Below are 10,695 nucleotides of genomic sequence, written 5' to 3' on the forward strand. Positions count from 1 at the left end.
AAGCAAGGAGCAGGAAGGAAGCAAGGAACAGGAGGAAGGAGCAGGAAGGAGCAGGAAGGAAGCAAGGAACAGGAAGGAAGGAGAAGGAAGGAGCAGGAAGGAAGGAAACAGGAAGGAAGGAGAAGGAAGGAAGCAAGGAACAGGAAGGAAGGAGAAGGAAGGAGCAGGAAGGAAGGAAGGAGCAGGAAGGAAGGGATGGGGTGAAGGGGAATAAGGGATGGGGGAGGGAGGAAGGGGAATAAGGGATGGGGGAGGGAGGAAGGGGAATAAGGGATGGGGAGGGAGGAAGGGGAATAAGGGATGGGGGAGGGAGGAAGGGGAATAAGGGATGGGGGAGGGAGGAAGGGGAATAAGGGATGGGGGAGGGAGGAAGGGGAATAAGGGATGGGGGAGGGGGGAAAGGGAGGGGAATAAGGGATGGGGGAGGAAGGGAATAAGGGATGGGGGAGGGGGGAAGGGGAATAAGGGATGGGGAGGGGGAAAGGGGAATAAGGGATGGGGGGGAGGGAGGAAGGAAGGGGAATAAGGGATGGGGGAGGGAGGAAGGGGAATAAGGGATGGGGAGGGAGGAAGGGGAATAAGGGATGGGGGAGGGAGGAAGGAGAATAAGGGATGGGGGGAGGAAGGGGGGGAGGGGAATAAGGGATGGGGGAGGGAGGAAGGAAGGGGAATAAGGGATGGGGGAGGGAGGAAGGGGAATAAGGGATGGGGAGGGGGAAAGGGGAATAAGGGATGGGGGAGGGAGGAAGGGGAATAAGGGATGGGGGAGGGAGGAAGGGGAATAAGGGATGTGGGAGGGAGGAAGGGGAATAAGGGATGGGGGAGGGGGGAAGGGGAATAAGGGATGGGGGAGGGGGGAAGGGGAATAAGGGATGGGGAGGGAGGGAGGGGAATAAGGGATGTGGGAGGGAGGAAGGAGAATAAGGGATGGGGGAGGATGGGGGAGGAAGGGGGGGAGGGGAATAAGGGATGGGGAGGGAGGAAGGAAAGGGAATAAGGGATGGGGGAGGGAGGGAGGAAGGGGAATAAGGGATGGGGGAGGGAGGAAGGAAGGGGAATAAGGGATGGTATAAGGGATGAATATTTATGTTAAAGAAGGGAGGAATCTGTTACTGAAGGGAGGAATCTGTTACTGAAGGGAGGAATCTGTTACTGAAGGGAGGAATCTGTTACTGAAGGGAGGAATCTGTTACTGAAGGGAGGAATCTGTTACTGAAGGGAGGAATCTGATACTGAAGGGAGGAATCTGTTACTGAAGGGAGGAATCTGATACTGAAGGGAGGAATCTGTTACTGAAGGGAGGAATCTGTTACTGAAGGGAGGAATCTGATACTGAAGGGAGGAGTGTCAGTCTGTCAATCATTCCTGTCTTTTATTTGTCATCTTGGTGTAAAGATTGATAATAATTAAATGTGCTGCTGTTCTTTAGTGAGTACAGCCCATGACTGAAGTGGATTTAACAGGTGACATCAATACGGGATCATAGATTTCACCTGGATTCACCTGGACAGTCTGTCATGGACAGAGTAGGTGTCCTTAATGTTTTGTCCACTCAGTATATATCGTGTTTGACCTTGTGATTGTGTCTTTATAGTCGCTGAGGTTAGTAGTGTTTAGGTCAGCTAGGGCTGTGTCTGAAATGGCAACCTATTCTGTATAGTACCCGCCTTTAGACCTGGGCTCCCACAGGGCTCCCACGGGGCTCCCACGGGGCTCCCACGGGGCTCCCACAGGGCTCCCACGGGGCTCCCACGGGGCTCCCACAGGGCTCCCACAGTACTCCCACAGGGCTCCCACAGGGCTCCCACAGTACTCCCACAGGGCTCCCACAGTACTCCCACAGGGCTCCCACGGGGCTCCCACAGTGCTCCCACAGTACTCCCACAGGGCTCCCACAGTACTCCCACGGGGCTCCCATGGGGCTCCCACGGGGCTCCCACAGGGCTCCCACAGTACTCCCACGGGGCTCCCACGGGGCTCCCACAGGGCTCCTACAGGGCTCCCACAGTACTCCCACAGGGCTCCCACGGGGCTCCCACGGGGCTCTGATCTGAAGTAGGGCACTATATAGGGAACAGGCTGCCATTTGAGACGTGGCCTGGGTTTCACTAAGGTTGTGTGTGTTTAGATGTGTGCAGTGTAACAGGGAGTTCCTCTAGGCTTCAACGGGACTAAAGGGTTAAATGTTACTAAGAGGGAAGGTTGAGGCACAAAGACGGATCAGACGGGGGTCAGAGGTTAGGGTTAGATGACCTACCTTGTGTTTACTGTGAAGAAGGAGAACAAATGTTTCTGTTTAATTATTGATTGATTTCAGTTGTTCTGTGGTTTATATGAGTTGTTGTTACTGAGGAAGGCTTGTCTTGTCTTCCTGTACAGAGTTAATATATTATAATATTAGTAGTGTCTCTGGTCCTGTGTGACTGTTATGGTGCTGCTGTGATTAACCCCAATAAAGACTTGAGTGAACAACGTCAATTAAGTCTCTGTGAACATTAGTGTCTGTGAGAGAGAAACACTACTGTGTCTGTAAGAGAAACTACTGTGTCTGTAAGAGAGAAACTACTGTGTCTGTGAGAGCGAAACTACTGTGTCTGTGAGAGAAACGACTGTGTCTGTGAGAGATAAAAACACTACTGTGTCTGTGAGGGAGAAACTACTGTGTCTGTGAGAGAAAAACTACTGTGTGAGAGAGAAACACTACTGTGTCTGTAAGAGAGAAACTACTGTGTCTGTAAGAGAGAAACTACTGTGTCTGTGAGAGAGAAACTACTGTGTCTGTGAGAGAGAAACTACTGTGTCTGTGAGAGAGAAACTACTGTGTCTGTGAGAGAGAAACTACTGTGTCTGTGAGAGAGAAACTACTGGTTGAGGTGGTATTAGTAACAGGTTGAGGTGCTACACAGGTTACCCTCAAAAATGTCCCTGTATTTAGCGCCATCCATCATTCCTTCAATTCTGACCAGTTTCCAAGTCCCTGCCGATGAAAAACATCCCCACAGTATGATGCTGCCACCACCATGCTTCACTGTGGGGATGGTGTTCTCGGGGTGATGAGGTGTTGGGTTTGCGCCAGTCATAGCGTTTTCCTTGATGGCCAAAAAGCTCAATTTTAGTCTAATCTGACCAGAGTACCTTCTTCCATATGTTTGGGGAGTCTCCCACATGCCTTTTGGCGAACACCAAACGTGTTTGCTTATTTTTTTCTTTAAGAAATTGCTTTTTTCTGGCCACTCTTCCGTAAAGCCCAGCTCTGTGGAGTGTACGGCTTAAAATGGTCCTATGGACAGATACTCCAATCTCCGATGTGGAGCTTTGCAGCTCCTTCAGGGTTATCTTTGGTCTCTTTGTTGCCTCTCTGATTAATGCCCTCCTTGCCTGGTCCATGAGTTTTGGTGGGTGTCCTCTCTTGGCAGGTTTGTTGTGGTGCCATATTCATTCCATTTTTTAATAATGGATTTAATGGTGCTCCGTGCGATGTTCAAGGTTTCTGATATTTTTTTATAACCCAACCCTGATCTGTACTTCTCCACAACTTTGTCCCTGACCTGTTTGGAGAGCTCCTTGGTCTTCATGGTGCCGCTTGCTTGGTGGTGCCCCTTGCTTAGTGGCGTTGTAGACTCTGGGGGGCCTTTCAGAACAGGTGTATATATACTGAGATCATGTGACACTTAGATTGCACACAGGTGGACTTCATTTAACTAATTATGTGACTTCTGAAGGTAATTGGTTGCACCAGATCTTATTTAGGGGCTTCATAGCAAAGGGGGTGAATCCATATGCACGCACCACTTTACCGTTATTTATTCTTTTTGAATTTTTTATACAAGTTATTTTTATCATTTCCCTTCACCAATGTGGACTATTTTGTGTCTGTCCATTACATGAAATCCAAATAAAAATCAATTAAAATGCAACAAAATAGGAAAACCACCAAGGGGGATGAATACTTTACAAGGCACTGTACCGAACTGGCTACAAGACTATTGCAGCTCTGTGGGTGAAACATTTATTGACAATGTTGATACCTTCTGGAAACAAAGCTCGTATTATAAGGAGGATGGGATCCACCCAAATCATTTGGGTTCCTGGATCCTTTCACAGCATTATAAGGCTGCGTTGAGACAATGACTTATCAATGACCCAAGTCCAGCTCATTTAATCCCTACCATTGTGTCGCTGAGTTGTCATAATGCTTCAGCAAATGTACATTATCCTAGGGGCGCTGGAAGACACAATGTAAGGAACCTAATTTATGTCCCTCTTACTGCTCAGAATGCCTCTGCTGATCCCACAGCTATTGTATGCAGTAATCATTTGCCTGTGAACCAGAGTAATACTGTTAGCACTGAGGTGGTGTGCCCTAGTAGGAAGTCCACTGTGTGCAGCTCACCCTGCACTAATAAAAATAACCTGAGTATGTCTACCATCAAGCATCCCAGAAAAGTGTTAAAAATAGCCCACGTTAACATATGTAGCTTAAGAAACAAGGTTCATGAAATCAATAATTTGCTAGTAACAGATGACATTCATATTCTGACTATCTCTGAAACTCACTTAGATAATACCTTTGATGATACAGTGGTAGCAATACATGGTTATAAGATCTACAGAAAAGACATAAATGCCAATGGGGCGGTGTTGTGGTCTATATTCAGAACCACATTCCTGTAAAGCTTAGAGAGGATCTCATGTTAAATGCTGTTGAAGTAATATGGCTACAGGTTCATCTGCCTCACCTAAAGCCCATTCTGGTGGGAAGCTGCTATAGACCACCAAGTGCTAACAGTCAATATCTGGATAACGTGAAATGCTTGATAATAAATGTGATATCAACAGAGAGGTATACTTTCTGGATGATTTAAATATTGACTGGCTTTCATCAAGCTGCCCACTCAAGAGAAAGCTTCAAACTGTAACTAGTGCCCGCAACCTGGTTCAGGTTATCAATCAACCTACCAAATCAAATCAAATCATTATGCATGTCAATCTCTCCTGGCTCAAAGTAGAGGAGAGATTGACTTCATCACTACTTGTATTTGTGAGAGGTATTGACATGTTGAACACCCCATGCATACCCCACAAGACATGCCACCAGAGGTGCTGCTACCACTCATCTCAGCTTTCGAGCAGGAAATGAGCTTTAGATGCCCAAAGAATTCAGAGGTTATTTCCCCCTCACTTTAATTCCGTGAGACGACCTGTCAACCAGGAACACAAATAGATTGTAACGGAGACGCAGGGAGTCAGGAAGCATTTGCAGTCGGTGAGTTTAATAGGAACGAACATGGAGTGAATACAAAAACAGGACTAGCATCTAAACATAAAAACAGTTCTACCTAATGGGGGATAGAACGGAGCGCTAGATAAAGGGGAGTAATCAGGGAGCGCTAGATAAAGGGGAGTAATCAGGGAGCGCTAGATAAAGGGGAGTAATCAGGGAGCGCTAGATAAAGGGGAGTAATCAGGGAGCGCTAGATAAAGGGGAGTAATCAGGGAGCGCTAAATAAAGGGGAGTAATCAGGGAGCGCTAAATAAAGGGGAGTAATCAGGGAGCGCTAAATAAAGGAGTAATCAGGGAGCGCTAAATAAAGGGGAGTAATCAGGGAGCGCTAGATAAAGGGGAGTAATCAGGGAGCGCTAGATAAAGGGGAGTAATCAGGGAGCGCTAGATAAAGGGGAGTAATCAGGGAGCGCTAGATAAAGGGGAGTAATCAGGGAGCGCTAGATAAAGGGGAGTAATCAGGGAGCGCTAGATAAAGGGGAGTAATCAGGGAGCGCTAAATAAAGGGGAGTAATCAGGGAGCGCTAGATAAAGGGGAGTAATCAGGGAGCGCTAGATAAAGGGGAGTAATCAGGGAGCGCTAGATAAAGGGGAGTAATCAGGGAGCGCTAGATAAAGGGGAGTAATCAGGGAGCGCTAGATAAAGGAGTAATCAGGGAGCGCTAAATAAAGGGGAGTAATCAGGGAGCGCTAGATAAAGGAGTAATCAGGGAGCGCTAGATAAAGGGGAGTAATCAGGGAGCGCTAGATAAAGGGGAGTAATCAGGGAGCGCTAGATAAAGGAGTAATCAGGGAGCGCTAGATAAAGGGGAGTAATCAGGGAGCGCTAGATAAAGGAGTAATCAGGGAGCGCTAAATAAAGGGGAGTAATCAGGGAGCGCTAGATAAAGGAGTAATCAGGGAGCGCTAGATAAAGGGGAGTAATCAGGGAGCGCTAGATAAAGGGGAGTAATCAGGGAGCGCTAGATAAAGGGGAGTAATCAGGGAGCGCTAGATAAAGGGGAGTAATCAGGGAGCGCTAGATAAAGGGGAGTAATCAGGGAGCGCTAGATAAAGGGGAGTAATCAGGGAGCGCTAAATAAAGGGGAGTAATCAGGGAGCGCTAAATAAAGGGGAGTAATCAGGGAGCGCTAGATAAAGGGGAGTAATCAGGGAGCGCTAGATAAAGGGGAGTAATCAGGGAGCGCTAGATAAAGGGGAGTAATCAGGGAGCGCTAGATAAAGGGGAGTAATCAGGGAGCACTAGATAAAGAGGAGTAATCAGGGAGCGCTAAATAAAGGGGAGTAATCAGGGAGCGCTAGATAAAGGGGAGTAATCAGGGAGCGCTAGATAAAGGGGAGTAATCAGGGAGCGCTAGATAAAGGGGAGTAATCAGGGAGCGCTAGATAAAGAGGAGTAATCAGGGAGCGCTAAATAAAGGGGAGTAATCAGGGAGCGCTAGATAAAGGGGAGTAATCAGGGAGCGCTAGATAAAGGGGAGTAATCAGGGAGCGCTAGATAAAGGAGTAATCAGGGAGCGCTAGATAAAGGGGAGTAATCAGGGAGCGCTAGATAAAGGAGTAATCAGGGAGCGCTAGATAAAGGGGAGTAATCAGGGAGCGCTAGATAAAGGAGTAATCAGGGAGCGCTAAATAAAGGAGTAATCAGGGAGCGCTAGATAAAGGGGAGTAATCAGGGAGCGCTAGATAAAGGGGAGTAATCAGGGAGCGCTAGATAAAGGGGAGTAATCAGGGAGCGCTAAATAAAGGGGAGTAATCAGGGAGCGCTAGATAAAGGGGAGTAATCAGGGAGCGCTAGATAAAGGGGAGTAATCAGGGAGCGCTAGATAAAGGGGAGTAATCAGGGAGCGCTAGATAAAGGAGTAATCAGGGAGCGCTAGATAAAGGGGAGTAATCAGGGAGCGCTAGATAAAGGAGTAATCAGGGAGCGCTAGATAAAGGGGAGTAATCAGGGAGCGCTAGATAAAGGAGTAATCAGGGAGCGCTAGATAAAGGGGAGTAATCAGGGAGCGCTAGATAAAGGGGAGTAATCAGGGAGCGCTAGATAAAGGGGAGTAATCAGGGAGCGCTAGATACAGGGGAGTAATCAGGGAGCGCTAGATAAAGGGGAGTAATCAGGGAGCGCTAGATAAAGGGGAGTAATCAGGGAGCGCTAAATAAAGGGGAGTAATCAGGGAGCGCTAAATAAAGGGGAGTAATCAGGGAGCGCTAGATAAAGGGAAGTAATCAGGGAGCGCTAGATAAAGGGGAGTAATCAGGGAGCGCTAGATAAAGGAGTAATCAGGGAGTGCTAGATAAAGGAGTAATCAGGGAGCGCTAAATAAAGGGGAGTAATCAGGGAGCGCTAGATAAGAAGTCGCTCTGGATAAGAGCGTCTGCTAAATGACTAAAATGTAAATGTAAATGTAGATAAAGGAGTAATCAGGGAGCGCTAGATAAAGGGGAGTAATCAGGGAGCGCTAGATAAAGGGGAGTAATCAGGGAGCGCTAGATAAAGGGGAGTAATCAGGGAGCGCTAAATAAAGGGGAGTAATCAGGGAGCGCTAAATAAAGGGGAGTAATCAGGGAGCGCTAGATAAAGGAGTAAGCAGGGAGCGCTAGATAAAGGAGTAATCAGGGAGCGCTAAATAAAGGGGAGCAATCAGGGAGTGATGAAGTCCAGGTGTGCGTAATGATGGTTGCCAGGTGTGCGTAATGATGGTTGCCAGGTGTGCGTAATGATGGGTTGCCAGGACCGGTGGTTAGTAGACCGGTGAAGTCAAGCGGGGGAGCGGGAGTAGATGTGACACAGATAAACAGTCATATAACCAACTCAGAACTAAAAGCTGCAACATTCCACAAGAAGTTGCTGTTCTTTCTCTTTAGTTTGCTTTTCTGGATTCACAAAACCTTCTTAAGAATACATTTCTTCTTAACTGCCAGACTTATGAAGAAAGTTAACCAAAGTTGCTATTTAGTGAATCTGGGCCTTCTTCATGCTACTGGGTTGACAGTGAGGCAGTAACAGAGGCTGCAATAACTCAGGTCTCAATGTGTGGGTGGGGCTGTGTGTGGGTGTGGGTGGGTGTGGGGGTGTGTGTGTGTGTGTGTGTGTGTGTGTGTGTGTGTGTGTGGGTGGGTGGGTGGGCTTATGGAACTCGTCAGCTGCAGCGACCCCTCCTACAGGAAGCAGAGAAGGGAGGTGGTGGGGCAGAGAGGGAAGTGGCGGGGCAGTGTTCTCTTGAACCAGGAAGAAGGAAGTGAACCGACTCCACCAAGTTAGTAAGACCACAGAATCATGTCATTTATCTAACCTTTCTCTCCTCTGTTAACCTTAATTCTTAGCCTCCGTCCCACATCTGTATTTATTTAGTAAACGTTATGGGACTCTGCTCTCCTTTAGTGTGTTCAATGTGTTTCTTGCAAGAGTGTTTTTTGCGAGTGTGTGTGTTTTCTTTGTGTGTGCGTGTGTTTTTCATGTGTGCGTGTGTGTGTGTGTGTGTGTGAGAGGGGGAGCGAGATATCAGTATTAAACAGACATGAGGTGGTCTATAGTGTTCCAGTGTGATTATCCTCAGGACAGCGTCTGTTGTAGTACAGTTGTCTAATGAAGGAGGGTTGGGTGTAATAGCGGTACTGGAATATGACTCAGGTGGATTCTGGATTCTGGATGTAACACTGCTCTGCGCTGGATGCCTTCAGAAAGTATTCATACCCCTTGACTTATTCCACATTTTGTGGTGTTCCAGCCTGAATTCAAAATGGATTTAATAGATTTTCTTTCTCACGCATCTACACACAATACCCCATAATGACATAACTTACATAAGTATTCACACCCCTGAATAAATACATGTTAGAATCACCTTTGGCAGTGATTACAGCTGTGAGTCTTTCTGGTTAAGTCTCTAAGAGATTTGCACACCTGGATTGTACAATATTTGCACATTATTCTTTTTAAAACTGTCAAGTTGGTTGTTGATCATTGCTAGACAGCCATTTTTCAAGTCTTTTCAAGATTTTCAAGCCGATTTAAATCAAAACTGTAACTAGGCCACTCAGGAATATTCAATGTCGTCTTGGTATGTTTGTCCTTGTGTTTTAGGTTATTGTCCTGCTGAAAGGTGAATAAGTCTTGGGGGTTTAATGTACTATTCTTCTAGTGCGTAGGCTAGTTTAAATGGTCCTGTATAACTCATTTGGTAGAGCGGGGCGTTAGCTGGAAACTGGAGAGAAGGTATGAAGAAGTTACGTGACTCAACATGACTTTCAATAGCCCGATTGCCAAACAGATCTAGCACCAGGCTAGACATTCAAGCCAATCACAGCATTCTGTTATAAAGATGATTTGGTGTGATTTCTCTTGTTATAAAGATGATTTGGTGTGATTTCTCTTGTTATAAAGATGATTTGGTGTGATTTATCTCGTTATAAATATGATTTGGTGTGATTTCTCTCCTTATAAAGATGATTTGGTGTGATTTCTCTTGTTATAAAGATGATTTGGTGTGATTTCTCTCGTTATAAATATGATTTGGTGTGATTTCTCTCCTTATAAAGATGATTTGGTGTGATTTCTCTTGTTATAAAGATGATTTGGTGTGATTTCTCTCGTTATAAATATGATTTGGTGTGATTTCTCTCCTTATAAAGATGATTTGGTTTGCCTGGGAGGGGGTGCCTGGACCACTGGTTTGCCTGGGAGGGGGTGCCTGGACCACTGGTTTGCCTGGGAGGGGGTCCCTGGGCCACTGGTTTGCCTGGGAGAGGGTCCCTGGGCCACTGGTTTGCCTGGGAGAGCTCCCATTGCCTGGGAGTGTTAGGGTTAGGAGAGGGTCCCTGGGCAAGAAAAGGTTGAAGACCCCTGGTTTAGGGTACACATTTTTTATGATTATTGAGAGATTTATTTAGATTGATCTATTTAGCTCAACCTCTATTTGGGGACCCCAAGACCTTTCACAATGTTGTTGTATCCCTGAACTAGCTTACCTGATTCACCTATTCAGGGGCTTGACAATTAGTTGACCAGTGTAACCAGGTGTGCTAGTGAAGCAGAGTTCAGAATGTGCCATGAACTCACTCCACAGAGCTCGAACTGTCACGGGTGGAGCCATCCAAGAGGTACCTTTTGGGTGGCTCAAATTCTTGGTACGTTGTCAAGGAGTACGGTTACTTGTGTTTGTGATCAGAGGATCACTGGTTGGAGCCCAGTATGGGGCAGTTGGACAGTGGAGGAAGCTAAAGCAGCATGTTAACGTCAGTTTCATTAAGCTCTAGAATAGTTCAAATACATTTTTATTTTATTTTATTTAACCTTTATTTATCTGGGCAAGTCAGTTAAGAACAATTTCTTATTTACAATGACGGCCTACCAAGAGGCAAAAGGCTTCCTACAGGGACAGGGATTAAAAATAAACACACATCACGACACC

The 10,695-nt window shown here is 46.6% G+C and overlaps 1 protein-coding gene across 3 annotated transcripts in view; it reads left to right on the forward strand.

Annotated features, from left to right (window-relative positions):
- The first annotated feature begins 8,443 nt into the window (after positions 1-8,443).
- Positions 8,444-10,695, forward strand: part of LOC311149719 (deoxyribonuclease gamma-like) — a 35,455-nt gene continuing 33,203 nt past the window's right edge. The window contains exon 1 of one of the 3 annotated variants that reach the window (XM_084186929.1): positions 8,444-8,541. The gene's annotated coding sequence lies outside the window, so the exon portion shown is untranslated. Of the gene's footprint in view, positions 8,546-10,695 lie in introns of all 3 variants that reach the window. The other 2 variants (XM_084186927.1, XM_084186928.1) reach the window with 2 other exon arrangements.

This window comes from Coregonus lavaretus, assembly GCF_964263955.1.
Source record: "Coregonus lavaretus genome assembly, chromosome: 22".
NCBI classification, from domain to species: domain Eukaryota; kingdom Metazoa; phylum Chordata; class Actinopteri; order Salmoniformes; family Salmonidae; genus Coregonus; species Coregonus lavaretus.